At 42.5% G+C, this 14,071-nt stretch overlaps 1 pseudogene; it reads right to left on the minus strand.

The window, feature by feature from the left end:
• LOC132395608 (etoposide-induced protein 2.4 homolog) overlaps positions 1–9,948 on the minus strand; it is a 36,583-nt pseudogene extending 26,635 nt beyond the window's left edge.
• Positions 9,949–14,071: the final 4,123 nt, after the last annotated feature.

Here is a 14,071-nt window from a genome sequence, read left to right on the forward strand (position 1 = left end):
GGGAGCATGGAACAACCTTATACATACATCTCTTCTTAAAACTATATTGGGCAGAATGAGAAAATGTAATCAATGTAAATGTAAGGACATGCACATTTCATTTTTGGTACTGAAATAGTCTCAAGAAAAGAAATTCCATCTTTTTAAGTGAGTTGCAAATTGCCATAATAAGGTAAAATGTTTCTGTATTGGTCACTAAGTTCATAGCAAAGATCAATGAGACCTCCTGTAAGACACCAAAAATGTGCCATCAAAATGTTTGGATACTTTGCTCAGAATAATGTACTGTTACATGCCTGAAATTCTACAATAACTAAAAGGCCAGATCACAATTTTAAGCTTTAAGCAGTAAAATTAAGTAATTATTAAGCATATACAAAAAAAGTCTTACAGAGACATCCCAGCTGCATAATGTTATCAAATGCACAAGATGAAGTAGTGCCAGGTGTTGCACAGAGCTGTGGATGCATGCATAAAAAATGCAGATTAGCAATCAGAGGAAGTATCTATTTTTGTTCATTCTGGTTAAATGAATATCATATTATGGTTCAACAAACAGTAAATGGATTGTATATGGATTTTCAAAAGATGTTTGATAAGGTGCCACTTAGTAGATTATTACACAAAATATGGGCCCACAGTTTTGATGTGATATTTACCATGGATAGAGGATAGGTTTAAAGGCTGGAATAAATGGAGTGCCCAGGTTGACATAGTTTTACTAATAGAATCCAACAGAGATCAGCCCTGATCCCTGAGATACTCACATTTTTTATCGATAACTTGGATGAAAATACAGAATATAATGTATTCATGAATACTGATGATACAAAGCTATATGAGAAAATGAGCTATAAAGAGGATACAAAAGTTTGCAGGTGGACAAGAACACAGTAGGGTATAAGGTGGCAAACTGAGGTTACACAATGTAGGAAGACTATAAAGTCAGAATGCCTTTTAAATGGTGAGAAATTAATCTCATCAATCACTAATGCTCTAGAGAATCCAAGCTTCTTCAACCTCTTAGCAAGTTAATCCCTGAGACACTGAAACTAAATTTATGGGAACAGCATGCAATTAGGAAAACAAATGGTGTGCTGGAGGATTACTAAGACTGGACAAGGCAATAGGTTGACCTCATTTGGAGTTCACATTCTAAATGTATAAAAACTGGAAAATAAAACAAAGTAACAAATAAAATAAAGGAGTAAGTTAACAGCATGGGAGCAAATAGAGTTATCGATGAAGTGTTTAGTAAGGTTGTTTCTGAGAAATTGAGATAAATACAATTAAACTATCTGTATAACAATGCACACAATGAAAAAATGGGGGCTGGAGGCGTTCATGCGTTGGGGAAAACTAGATACTAACATGAGTGACAGAAATGGGACAATAGACAGTTCAAGAATCCTAATTAAAGAGGATGACATATTTAGAAAAGAAAGAGGCAGAAAATGCAGGCTGAGTAATGGTATTTATCAGGAATAATATAATGATAGTGGAGAAATGCAACTGATCAACAATGAAGACAGATGTGGATTCTTTCTGATTCAATACAGAAGATAATAAAGGGTCAGATATGTTATTAGGCTTGATTCATAGTGAAGGTGGAGAAAGAGTGGAAGTTTTGGAAATGAGTGAAAGAGCTATGAATAGTAAGTAACAGGATTTTCAAACATCCATCCAACAGAGAATATAGCGGATCAAACAACATCTATGGACAGAAAAGCAGAATTAGTATTTCAAATCCTTTGTCATTACAGTAAGCAATTCTCTTTCCACAGATGCTCTCCAAACTGCTGAGTGCTTCCAGAATTTTATGTTTTTATTTCAGAATTGAACATCTGAATATCTTTGATTATTGTTTATTGGGAATATAGAAAAAACTCCTCTTCCTGAAGAGTGGTCAAAAGATCTCTTAATATACAATAAATAATGTTCTTATCAAATGTAATGAGAAATTACAGGCCAGTCAGCCTATCTATTATAAAAATGCAACAACTGAACATTTGGAAAGCAAGTAACTGGTTTGAACAACAAACATCCCACATCCATGCTGAGCTCATCAAATTCATTGACTTTTTCTTCAAATTCCATCCTGCTCTTGCATTTACTTGGTCCATCTCAAGGAACTCTTACCCTTTTCTCAATCTCATTGTCTTCAAATTAGGAGACAGAATATCCATTGATATAGCTCCATCCCTCTTCCCACCCTGTCACTTTTAAAAATGCTAATCGTTTTCTCTCATTTCCTCTGTCCCCACTGCATGTGTTCTCAGAATGAGGCTTTCCATTTCAGAACATTTGAGATGTCCCTTTTTCAAAGAACAGGTTTCCCTTACACCACCATCGATGCTGCCCCCACCCTATCCTGCCGCCACCATACCAGGGATTATGTCCACTTTTCTTTACCTACCATTCCACATTCAGCACATCATTCTCTATAACATCTGCCATCTCTAATGAGTGGGTCAAGGGAGTTGCACTCATAAGCAGCATCTTCCACTGTATGCATAGAATGCATGACTTGCAGTATTCTTTGACCTTCAGCTTCAATCGGGGCCAGTAAAACTCGTCTCTGAGCAATCCATAGGTCTTTTCAACCCCTAAGTGTTCAGAATCATCATGAAGTAACTTCAACGCAATCCTCCGATACTTCTCCAACAGAACCAGCTGGCAACGCCGAGGTCAGTCCAGAGGTGATGTGACCCGGTATAGGATCTGGTTCTGCAGCTCCAACCGAGGACATTCTCTCAGTAATGCAGGCACCGCTGCATGTTTCATCTTCTCCGCCCGAGCCACATCGCCCTTTTTGACCGCTGACCAAATGGTACTGATGCCTGGGTCATCCCACTGAGCTGCTGCCACTTCCCCAGAACTCAATTCTGGCAGCTGATTTATCTTCAGAGCAGTCAGGTTACAGTAAACTTGGGGAATGACATCATCAGAAGCTCCCAACTGATGCACCGCTTGATTCTGCCTACTTTCCCTCTGCCTTCCCGGTGATGGCAAAGTGACACATAGTCTTTACCCCTGGGGCAGGAACACTCTTCCACTGTTTGTTCCTGTCCAGTCCCTCATGCACCCGTTGGGACAAAGCATCAGCCTCAATATTCCTGCTTCCTGGCCGGTATTTCAGGCTGAGATAATAGGCAGACAATGTCTCCAACCACCGATGGCCTGTGGCATCCAGTTTTGCCGAGGTCAGGATATAAGTTTGGGGATTGTTGTCCATTCTCACCTCAAACTTGGCCCCATAGAGGTAAGTCACTCAGCTTATCCACCACCACTCATTCAACGCCAGAAACTCCAACTTGTGCGTGGGATAGTAACAATCTCAACCCAGTGCCCTGTTCCCGATACAGGATGCCCCCTAAGCCCTCTCGGCTGCTATACGTGTGCAGTGCATATGACAATCAGGGGTCCACAAAAGCCAGCACCGGTGCCTGGGTCAGCAGCTCCTTCAGCGACTGAAAGGCCTCTTCACATTTTGTATCCCACCTCAGTTCAAAGGGCTCCAACAGGCTAAGATACTCTTTACCCTCTTGTCCTTTCTCTCCCTCCCTTTCTTCCCCAAGGGAGGGTAACCACACAGAAGCTGATTTATCAGGTGACTTACTTTCGCGTAGCCCTTCATGAAACTCCGATAGTAACGACAGAACCCAAGGAATGAGCACAGGGCTTTTTCGTTTGTAGTGAAGGAGGATGAGGGGTAACTTGATAAAGGAGTACAAGATGATGAGGCATAGATAGAGTGGATAACCAGAGACCTTTTCCCCAAGGTGGAAATAGATAATACAAGGGGCCATATTTTTAAGGTAATGGAAGAAAGTATGGAGGAGTGCCAGAGGTAGGTTTCTTCGCACAGAGAATGCTGGGTGCATGAAATGTTCTGCCAGGGTGGTTGTAGTAGATACATTAGGGGCATTTAAAAAACTGTTAGATAGGCAGATGGATGATGGAAAAATAGAGGACTATGTATGAAGGTTGGTATAACATCATGGCCAAAGGGTCTATACTGTGCTGTAATGTTCTATGCTTGGGCCAAAACCTTGCCAGTACTTTTTTTCAATAAATGCTGCCTGGCCTCCTGAGGTCCTCCAGCATTTTGTGCTCGGATTTCCAGCAACTGCAGATTTTCTCTTATAGACATTATGGGAATAGAGGGATAGAGAGGTTGTAGTGTTCTCATGCAGTGTGTTGAAACTCTGACTAAACACCAAGTTAAACTGGAGCCAATGAAGACAGAGTCACAGTAAAAATGACCGTTTACTGTTCACTCTTCCATATTAATCTCGTATGGTGAAAACTATTGATAACATAATGCAAAACATATATAGTGTCTGCTTCATTCTTCAGACCACATTTGCATCATAAATACTTGTAAAAATAGAACTATAACAAACTGTATTACAAAGGAATCTCATCAAAGGTACAAGATATAGGCAGAATCTGCTTAAGTTTTTATGTAGTGTATTGACAATCAATGGTTTTAGGTAGACTACAACACAATTTTTCCTGCAATACTTTCAATGGTACAAGAAAATAAACCTCATCAACCGTTGTTTCCTTTAACAGAATCCACGTTAATATTTTTACTTCAACATGTCTACTGTCATATGAATTTACGGCGTTGCTTCTAAAACGTTTCTTTGTGGGTAGAAATGGAGCTTTGCACGTTCATGCTGCATGTACGGGCCCCCATGCCAAAACAAATTGCCAATTTGTCAGCAATATCTCGATTCCACTTATCACTGATACTACAGATGTGGCTTGGTTCAGTTTTAATGTTTTGGCATCACCCTTTTTACACTTACTCTGTAAGCAGCGTGGCACATGGCAGCAGCGGCCTTTCAGATCTGGTGCTACTTTAATTTAGCTTTTTTTAAATTTAATTTTAAGGCACAATTAGGGTTTAGGGCAATGGATAATAGAGCATCTATCTACCATCGCCAGATACTGCTATAATACAGAGATTGCCCAAAAACAAACCTTCATGAAAATCTGCTGGTTAGATTGCGTGACTTCGGCCTGTTGAGGGAATCGAGCCTGAAGTCCTCAGAGTTGCTTGTTGCTGGTGGCCGGAGGCGGGGACATCGTAAGCGGTGTGCAAGGAAACAGAAGTGAGGCGAGCGGGCAGAAGTCTATGCCAGGAGAAAGCAAGCCCTGGCCGGCCGTCTCTCCCATCCATCTGCTCTCCAAAGGACATTAAATTGGACTACATCTGTGGCAACGAAATACTCGGCGGGAGTACAGAAACGGACTGATTATTATTTATGTAACAGATTTCCCCCCAAGTCATCAGACTACCAACCTACTGCCCTCTGCTGTGCCTATTGTCTCGTTTGTTATTTATTGTAATGCCCGCACTGCCTGTGTTACTTTATGCAGTCCTGGGTAAGACCGTAGTGTAGTGTAGTTTTTGTGTTGTCTTACATAGTTCAGTTTAGTTTTTGTATTGTCCATGTAGCAACATGGTCCTGAAAAATGTTGTCTCGTTTTTACTGTGTACTATACCAGCAGTTATGGTTGAAATGACAATAAAAAGTGACTTGACTTGACTTGATCTCTGAAAACATAAATCCATCCATTGCAGCTGGCAATCTTCCACAGGGAGGGCATAGGACTCCAAACCTGTGGGAAGCACAGTCCGGTGAAGCTGTCAAGCAGTGGATTGTAACATACCCGAGAACCTTCCTCCGCTACTATAAAAATCAGGTCCTTGTGAATAGCAGCATGCACACAGCCTGCAAAAAGGGAGGAAATATAACTTTAACTGGCATGTCCTGGAACGCATGTCAAAACACTGAATGGGACGAGATGGTTTGGTAAAGAAGTTCAGGTCATTCTCTTCCCCACCTAGTAGATTAATAGTTCCATTAAGGTTAACACCAGGAGCACAAGACACTGCCGTTTCCAGCTGATTAGTTTCAACCCACACATTATCACAGACCACATAATAATGACAGTATTGTAAGGTGTAACCTGCAGGGTTTTTCCACCCAATGAATAAATGGCATCTTCACTTGGGACAGATACAAGCGAGTGCTGAAGACAATCTCTTGGCAGTGATGCGCATTGTTCCCAGTCCATTGTCTCCATGTTGCACTTCCACATCTGTAGTGGGATGGGGCCACCAAAAACATACGGGTCACTTCCATGCTTGCATGCAGCAGAAATCTGCTGGCGCAATCGACTTTGCCCACTAACACTGATAGCATCAAAGACATTGCCATTGAGTGTGTCCAAGTGTCTTCTTTTCCAATCAGGTAAATATGGACAATTTTACCAATTTCTTTTAAACTGGATACCAGTTTCTCAAAGTATTGTGCTCGTTCTTCCTTGTCATGACCAATCCAGGTTTCTACTGCTTTGGCTGGATTCTGAGAGTGGGGAACACCATGTGGGAGATGAAGCTATCTTAGGTCTTGTAGTGCATCTCTCCAAGCTTCCCATCTGCTTAGCTTGTCTTCTGGTAGCGGAGTGTCCCAGTCGGAGAGCTTGGAGGTCGGTTCTCTGAGGAGGGCTCTTCCCTGGATTGTAACCGGTGCCAGTAGACCCAGGGGATTGAAAACATTGTTGACAGTGGAGAGAACTCCACAGCAGATGAATGGTTTGTTCGTGGTCAGCACGGCTAACGTGAATGTATTGGTCATGAAGCCCCAAAGGAGACCCAAACTCCTTTGTGTGGGTATAGTTTCTCCGCCTAGATCTAGGTTGCTGATCACTGAAGCACAGTCATTGGGTAGGAAGGCCTCCATGACTTCCTGCTCTTTGTTGTTTGGCAAGTGTTGGCGTGGTTCTCTGAACGTTAGTGGGGTGACCCAATTGTTTGCTTCATCATTAAAGACCATGGTGTCCATAATTTTTAAGAAGATGATGTCTTCCACTGATGGAGCAAGTTTATTGTCGTGCTCAGTTTGGGTGAAGACTGACTGTTTCAGTGTCTTCTCAGTCACTTTACTATGCTTGTGCCTTTGTCATGCTTCTTTGATACACATAATGCTTGTGCAGGGCTGAAAAATTGAATAGCGGCCACTCTCTAGCACGTTAGTCTTGAGCATGTTAACTGTTGGTTTGTGTACGTTGCCAGGGCACACCTCTCCTATCACCACCCAGCCCAGATCTAGATGTTGGACGAAGGGGGCATTGTGTGGTCCATTGACCTGCTGCCTGACTTTGTGTACCCTAAGAACGTCTCTTCCGAGTAGCAGGAGTATTTCTGTTTCTGGATCCAGTTCTGGGATGTGCTTGGCAATGTGGTGGAGATGCGGCTGGTGTAGCACTGCGCTTGGTGTCAGAATCTTGGATCGCTTATTCAAGATCTCATTGCACTCCAAGACTGGAGGGAGACAGATGACAACTTTGCCATCCAGTGACTTGAGCTGGAAGCCTTCTGCCTTCCTGCCATATGCTTCTGGGATGCCAGAGCAAGTTCTGAGGTAGTATGGGAATGGATTACTTTCTATGCTGAACAACTCGAAGAACTCTGGTCTGACTAGTGAGCGGTTGCTCTGATCGTCCAGAATTACATAGGCTTTGATGGCCTTGTCTTTGACTCCCTTAGGGTATACCTTAGTGAGGCAGATCTTTGAGCATGAGCGGCTTGACTGACCTGGATCGCAAACTTCTGTGCACCTCAAGTGACAATAGTTGTATCGGAGTGATCCTCTCCCTGCCCGCCATCCTCTTGTGAGAGTGAAGGAGCCTTGCCAGTTTGCAGTGATGGGCCGGGATGCATGGCCCCATCGTGATTTGTGCTGTTGCATTCCAAGCACTTTACGGGGAACGTACACTCTTTAGCGAGGTGGGAGGTAGAGGAACAGCACTTAAAACATATTCTTTTTTCCTTGAGAAGGGCCTTTCTTTCGTCAAAGGGTTTGTTTCTAAACATTCTGCATTCTTTGAGGGGGTGGGGTTTGTTATGCAACGGACAATTCTTGATGGGGTCATTGTTAGTTGTGGAGACCGGTTTTATGCACTGAGATGGGTTTATTGATGTTAAAATTGTTCAAAATGGATTTGACTGTCTTGGTGTGAGTTGTGGTGCTACTTTGAATCATGAAGCTAGTGTTGTTTTGCTTCTTTGCCTCATTACACACAAACCTACTAAAATACTTAAGGGGAGGGAATCAACCACCGTTCTCTTCCTTGTACTCTGAGCCAATAAACACCCACCTTTCCTGCAGCCCAAATGGAAGTTTGTCCACAATTGGTCCAATTCCACATGAAGTATCTAGATATGACAGGCCAGTTAAATAGCTGTCTTCTTTAGCGCCTTTAATCTCTATGAGTAAATCTCTGAGTTCTCGTAATTTAGTGTGGTCCTTGGCAGACACCCTAGGAAAATAGTCCAGCCATTGAAATAGCGCCCTTTGAATAATTTCAGGAGCCGCATAGCACTCCTGAAGTCTCTCCCATGCTTTGTGTAAGGCTAGCGTGGGGTTGTTGACCTGCACTGAGCATATGCGTTTCACCTGTTCTCTTGATTCCCATTCCAGCCATTTAGTCATAAAGTCAAACTCTTGGGTTGCTGTGAGCTGGACTCCGCTGGCTGCACTGGTGAATGAGGAGTACCATGTACAGTAATTTTCAGGCTTATCGTCAAACTGCTACAGTCCTGAATTGATGAGGTCTCATCATGCTAAATACTGTGCCAAGGGTTCTGCTGCAGGTGGTGTGCTAGCTGGGGGAATATGTTGGAGGGCATATGACTCAGCGTGTACGTTCATGACGGGATTTGATGTTCTGACTTCAGCCTTTGTCCCTGCTCTCGCCTGATCTGGTAAGTTTGGTGTTGGGAAGTATTTGTAGTCAGGTCTTTCATACTTGAGTTTGTTGTAAGGTTGCAATTGTGAGTTGTCTTCCACAGGTGGACGCGATGCAACAAAACTTCCCTGTAATTTCATGAGGTGGGACGCTCACAGACAAGTATGGAGAGGGAGAATGAATCTGCAGGTCAGTTTGAGATTGGACATATTCGCTGGTGCATTCCAATCTGGCCCTTTCTGATATAGATTTTCCTGTTTCATCTAGAACATGCATTTCTTCAGTGTTTTCCAACACTTGTGCTTCCACCACGGCTGCATTACCTTCTTGTTGTAGCATCAGCACTTCTAACTCTGTATCTATCCTTGCCTTTTCCAACTGGTGTTCCGCTTCTCTGGCAGCCTTTTCCATTTTCAGTTTTGCTTCTTGGTTAGCATATGACGCTCGCACCTTGGCGGCTTCTGCTTTAGCTCTTGCGAGGGCAGCCCCACTTGCCGATGTCCTAATGCTCTTGCCACTGGATACAAATGACTTGGTGCTTGATTGCAAAGCCATCATACCACTTGTCGAAACATCCAATGATTCCACCTTTTCACTGTAGTGTTCTTGTGCAGTGCATTGAAACTGACTAAACACCAAGTTAAACCGGAGCCAATGAAGACAGAGTCGCAGTAAGAATGACCATTTACTGTTCACTCTTCCACATTAACATTGTATGGTGAAAACTGTTGATAACATAATACAAAACATATGTAGTGTCTGTTTCATTCTTCAGACCGCATTTGCATTGTAAATGCTTGTAAAAATAAAACTATAACAAACTATTACAAAGGAATCTCATCAAAGGTACAACATAAAGCCAGAAACTGCTTAAGATTTATGCAGCGTATTGACAATCAATGGTTTTAGGTAGACTCCAACACAATTTTTCCGGCAATGCTTTCAATGACACAAGAAAATAAACTTCATCAACTGTTGTTTTCTTTAACAGAATCCGCGTTAATATTTTTACTTCAACATGTCTAGTCATATGAACTTACGGCGTTGCTTCTATAACGTTTCTTTGTGGGTAGAAATGGAGTTTTTCACATTCACGCTGCACGTGCAGGCCTCCACCTTTCCTCTTTCTCTGAACTGGAAGTTACCCACAAGAGGCGGCAAAACTGGAGGTGATGTCATCATATGCTGCGATATACCATGGACAATGAATTTTACCTTTGCTAAACTGTAACGTAGTTATCAACTTTTAACTTTAACTAGAAAATAGTTACAAACAAATTATTTAAAGCAGAAATTTAATAAAGTTAAATACATCCCCGGCAACACAGAAATAGTATAGGAAAATTATGCTGGGATGAAAGACCAGTCATAATCCTAAAGTATGAACAGGTTCATAGGGCCAGATGACCTCATCATATTGTATTCTTAATTTTTTATGCTGTCCCTTTCTGTGAATATAGAAACAAGCAAAATATTTTACATATTTCTTATTTGGTCTGACTTATTTTTCTTTTCTTAATTTGAATTCCTTCTTTTCAATTAACGGGAGACCAATGTTTAATGTTTAATTATCCTGTGAATCGAAATTGGAGTACCCAGAATAGACCCACGTGGTCACAGGGGAAAAGTATAATAACCATGTAGATGAGAGAAAATCTGCAGATGCTGGAAATCCAAATCAACATACACAAAACACAGAAGGAACTCAGCAGGCCAAGCAGCATCTATGGAAAAAGAGTAAGCAGTCAATGATTCGGGCTGAGACCCTTTATCAGGGCTCCTGTCATGAAGGGTCTCAGACCATATCAATGTCTGTTTACCCTTTTACATAGATGCTGCCCGGCCTGCTGAGTTCCTCTAGCATTTTGTGTGTGTTGCTAACCATGCAGATAACTGGTTGACAGATTAATTGGACACTGTAAATTGCCTCTTATTATGGAGGTGAGTGATAGAATCTAGGAGAGTTGTTGGGAATGTGACGAGAATGAAAAAGGTTTAGCATAAACAAATGCTTGTTAGTCAGCATTGATCCAATGGGCCACAGGCCAGTGGTTATGCCGTATCTCAGTGCGACTTGACGTTTAGTTAGAAGGTCCAAGTGGATGATCCATCTCAGCTTCCTCCTCGTATCCCCCATGTCACTAAAGAAAATCTTCAGACACTTTGAGAACAGTGGACACAGTAAAAACTATGGGACTAGACAGTATTTCAGCAGTAGTACTTATTACAGTACTTATAACAAATTTCATGACAAATATGAGTGATGATAAACCTTACTCTGATATTGGTCTCTCTTTGTGGACTGAGAGTGGAAAGCAGCCAGGGAGAGGGGAAGCATGATTGGGAAAAGGAGAAAGGAGAGGAGAGGGACCAGGAGCCACAAGAGAATGTTCTGTAAGCCAATTGTGTGGAATCAAATAACTTTGCCTAGTGTCTTAGGAGTAGTTGTGTCTGTGGTCTGACACAGGTCATTGGGACAAGGTGGCCTCTAGTCCTATGTCCAACATGTTGACCTCCACTATGAAAGGCAAGTCCAGGTCTGGTGGAACTAGGATAGGTGCAGACATGAAACTTTGTTTTAATTCTGCAAGAAGTGCAATTTCAATCTACTAGCCAATCCAATGTCTAAAATATTGTCTATTGCTCTGGAGTCAATAAAGACATCCGGGGAATGTTTTTGTTCTCCCCATGAAAGTGACATGGGGAGCACCACTCTGGAGGAAACTGAACTGGGAGTGAGGATAGCGACTATCACAGTCCTCCCTATGCTGGATGGTCTCAAGACTAACCAGACAGCTTGGGACAGGAATTCCCATACGTTTGACCTCTGCTTAGTAAATGCAAAACCTCCCACTCCTCCTCCTCTCTCAATGTGAGAGAGCCTGGTCCAGCCTATTTACATAGGCTCCTCAGAAACTGGGATTGGCGGCTGTTGAGGAGGAGTTCTAGCCTAGGAAATAGGAGAGGACAGAGGATAGTCAGGAGAAGAGTCTCCTCAGCATAATCCTCTTCATCTATCCCTTCTTTACGTGAATCAGTTATTAAATTGAATCATCAGGTCTGTAGTTCTCTACATCCTCCACCAGGTCTCAGGCTAGAAGGACATCCTTTAGCTCATCATTCACTCCATTGTGGAATAGAGTGGTCAGTGTTTAAATTTTACAACTGCTCTCTGGGGCCAAGGTATAAAATTCTATGGAATAATCAGCCACAGACTGATTCCCCTGGTGGAGAGTTTCTGGAGAGCAGTGAGGATCTGCTGAAACATGTTGCTCTGTCTGCCTGCGATTGTCAAATTTGATTTGGGAGCTTAACGCAAAGGAATATTTACAAAGCAGAGACCATAATATGATAAAATTCAACCTGCAGTTTGAGGGAGAGAAGTTAAAGTCAGATGTATCAAATTACCAGTGGACTAAAGGGAGTTATAGAAGCATGAGAAAAGAGCTGGCCAAAGTTGATTGGAAGGAAATACTAGCAGGGATGACAGCAGAAGAACAATTGCTGGAGTTTCTGGAGATAATTCATTGTCTCTGCCTGCTCCTGCCCCACTGAACATCTGTCCTCATACCTCGTCTCTGTTCAGTCCTCCATGGTTCAGACCCTTCCCAACTACAACTGCAACACTTCACATGCTCTCGATCTCCTCAGTAACTTTCAATTTCCAAGCCCTGACTGCCTCATTTTCACCATTGATGTCCAGTCCCTATACACTTCTATCCCCTCTGGAAGGCCTTAATGCTTCCCATGTTAATCTCAATAAAAGAACCAACCAGTTTTCTCCCATCCACCACCACCCTCCTCCACTGAGTGGAACTGGTCCTCACCCGCAACAATTTTTCCTTTGGCTCCTCCCAATTTCTCCAGACTTGAGGAGTTGCACCCACTTGGGCTTCAGCCATGCCTGCCTTTTTCCCCCCAATTGGTTATGTAGAACAGTCCAGTTTTAAGCCTGTCCCAGCATTGCTCCCTAACTCTTCCTCCATTACATTGACAAGTGCATTCGTGCTACTTCGTACACCCATGCTGAGCTCGTCAATTTCATCAACTTTGTCTCTAACTTCCATCCTGCCCTTAAACTCACTTGGTCCATTTCTGACACCTTGCTCCTCATGGGGATAAAGGGAGCCTTTCCTGGCTGGATACCAGTGACGTGGTGTTTTGCAAAGGTTGGTGTTGCGATTGCTTCTTTTCACATTATATGTGAATGATTTGAATGATGGAATTGATGAGGTGAAACAACTTATATTCCATCTGGGTAGAATCCAATCAGATTTTTATATTGTTTTCTCCTTCCGGTAAAAAAAAATCCCTCCCCATCCCCTATCTCCTATTCCCTACTCTGGACTCTTACCTCTTCTCATCTGTCTATCACCACCCTTTCTCCTGTGATCCATACTCCTCTCATATCAGAGTCCTTCCTCTCCAGACCTTCATCTTTCCTATCCAACTGGCTTCGTCTATCACCTTCTAGCTATCCTTTCTTTCATCATCTTTTTTATTCCGGCATCTTCCTCTTTCCTTTCTAGTCCTGAAGAAAGGTCTTGGCCTGAAATACCAACTGTTTATTAATTTCCATGGATGTTACCTGATGTGCTGAGTTCCTCCTGTGCTGTGTGTGTGAAAATATTATCATACATGAAGGGAAGCTAGTCAATAATGTAATAGAGGATACTGAAAGTTTTTCAAATATCTAAAGAGTAAAAGAGAAGCAACAGTGGATATTGGATCACTGAAAAATGACACAGAAGAGGTAGACATAGTATTGAGTATTGTCAAGAGGGCTACCTTTCAAATCAGGTCCATAATCAAGATTATAAAGACAGAACTTCATGGCAGTTTTCTTGGAGTTGGACTGTGACCAAACACTGATCATTCATTCGAAAGGGCGAATAAAAATTGTTCAAGTGCAAGCGGAGCTGCAATTCTTTTGAGTGAGCCAGTGTATTGAGTGGCTTTTGGTTCATCAGGCTTGGGTACAGTAAAGCATCTGGCAAGTTTCTCATTTTGTTCTTAATTGCTCATTCCTCATTTGTTAAGCATAGTAGATTAGTGAGATGGCTTCAGGGGCAGTGTTTTGTACTGCGTGTGAGATGTAGCAATTCTAGGAGATCTCCGGTCTCCTGGAGAAACACATCTGCACCAGGAGCACCGAGCAGAAGCTCCTGAGAGAATGTATTAAGGAAATGGAGCTACAGTTCGATGACCTTCACCTCATACAGGAGAATGAGAAGGTGATAGATAGGAGCTACAGGGAGGTAGTCACTCCTAGGTAGCAGAAGACAGGTAACTGGGTGACTGT

This window comes from Hypanus sabinus, chromosome 6, assembly GCF_030144855.1.
Source record: "Hypanus sabinus isolate sHypSab1 chromosome 6, sHypSab1.hap1, whole genome shotgun sequence".
Taxonomy (NCBI): domain Eukaryota; kingdom Metazoa; phylum Chordata; class Chondrichthyes; order Myliobatiformes; family Dasyatidae; genus Hypanus; species Hypanus sabinus.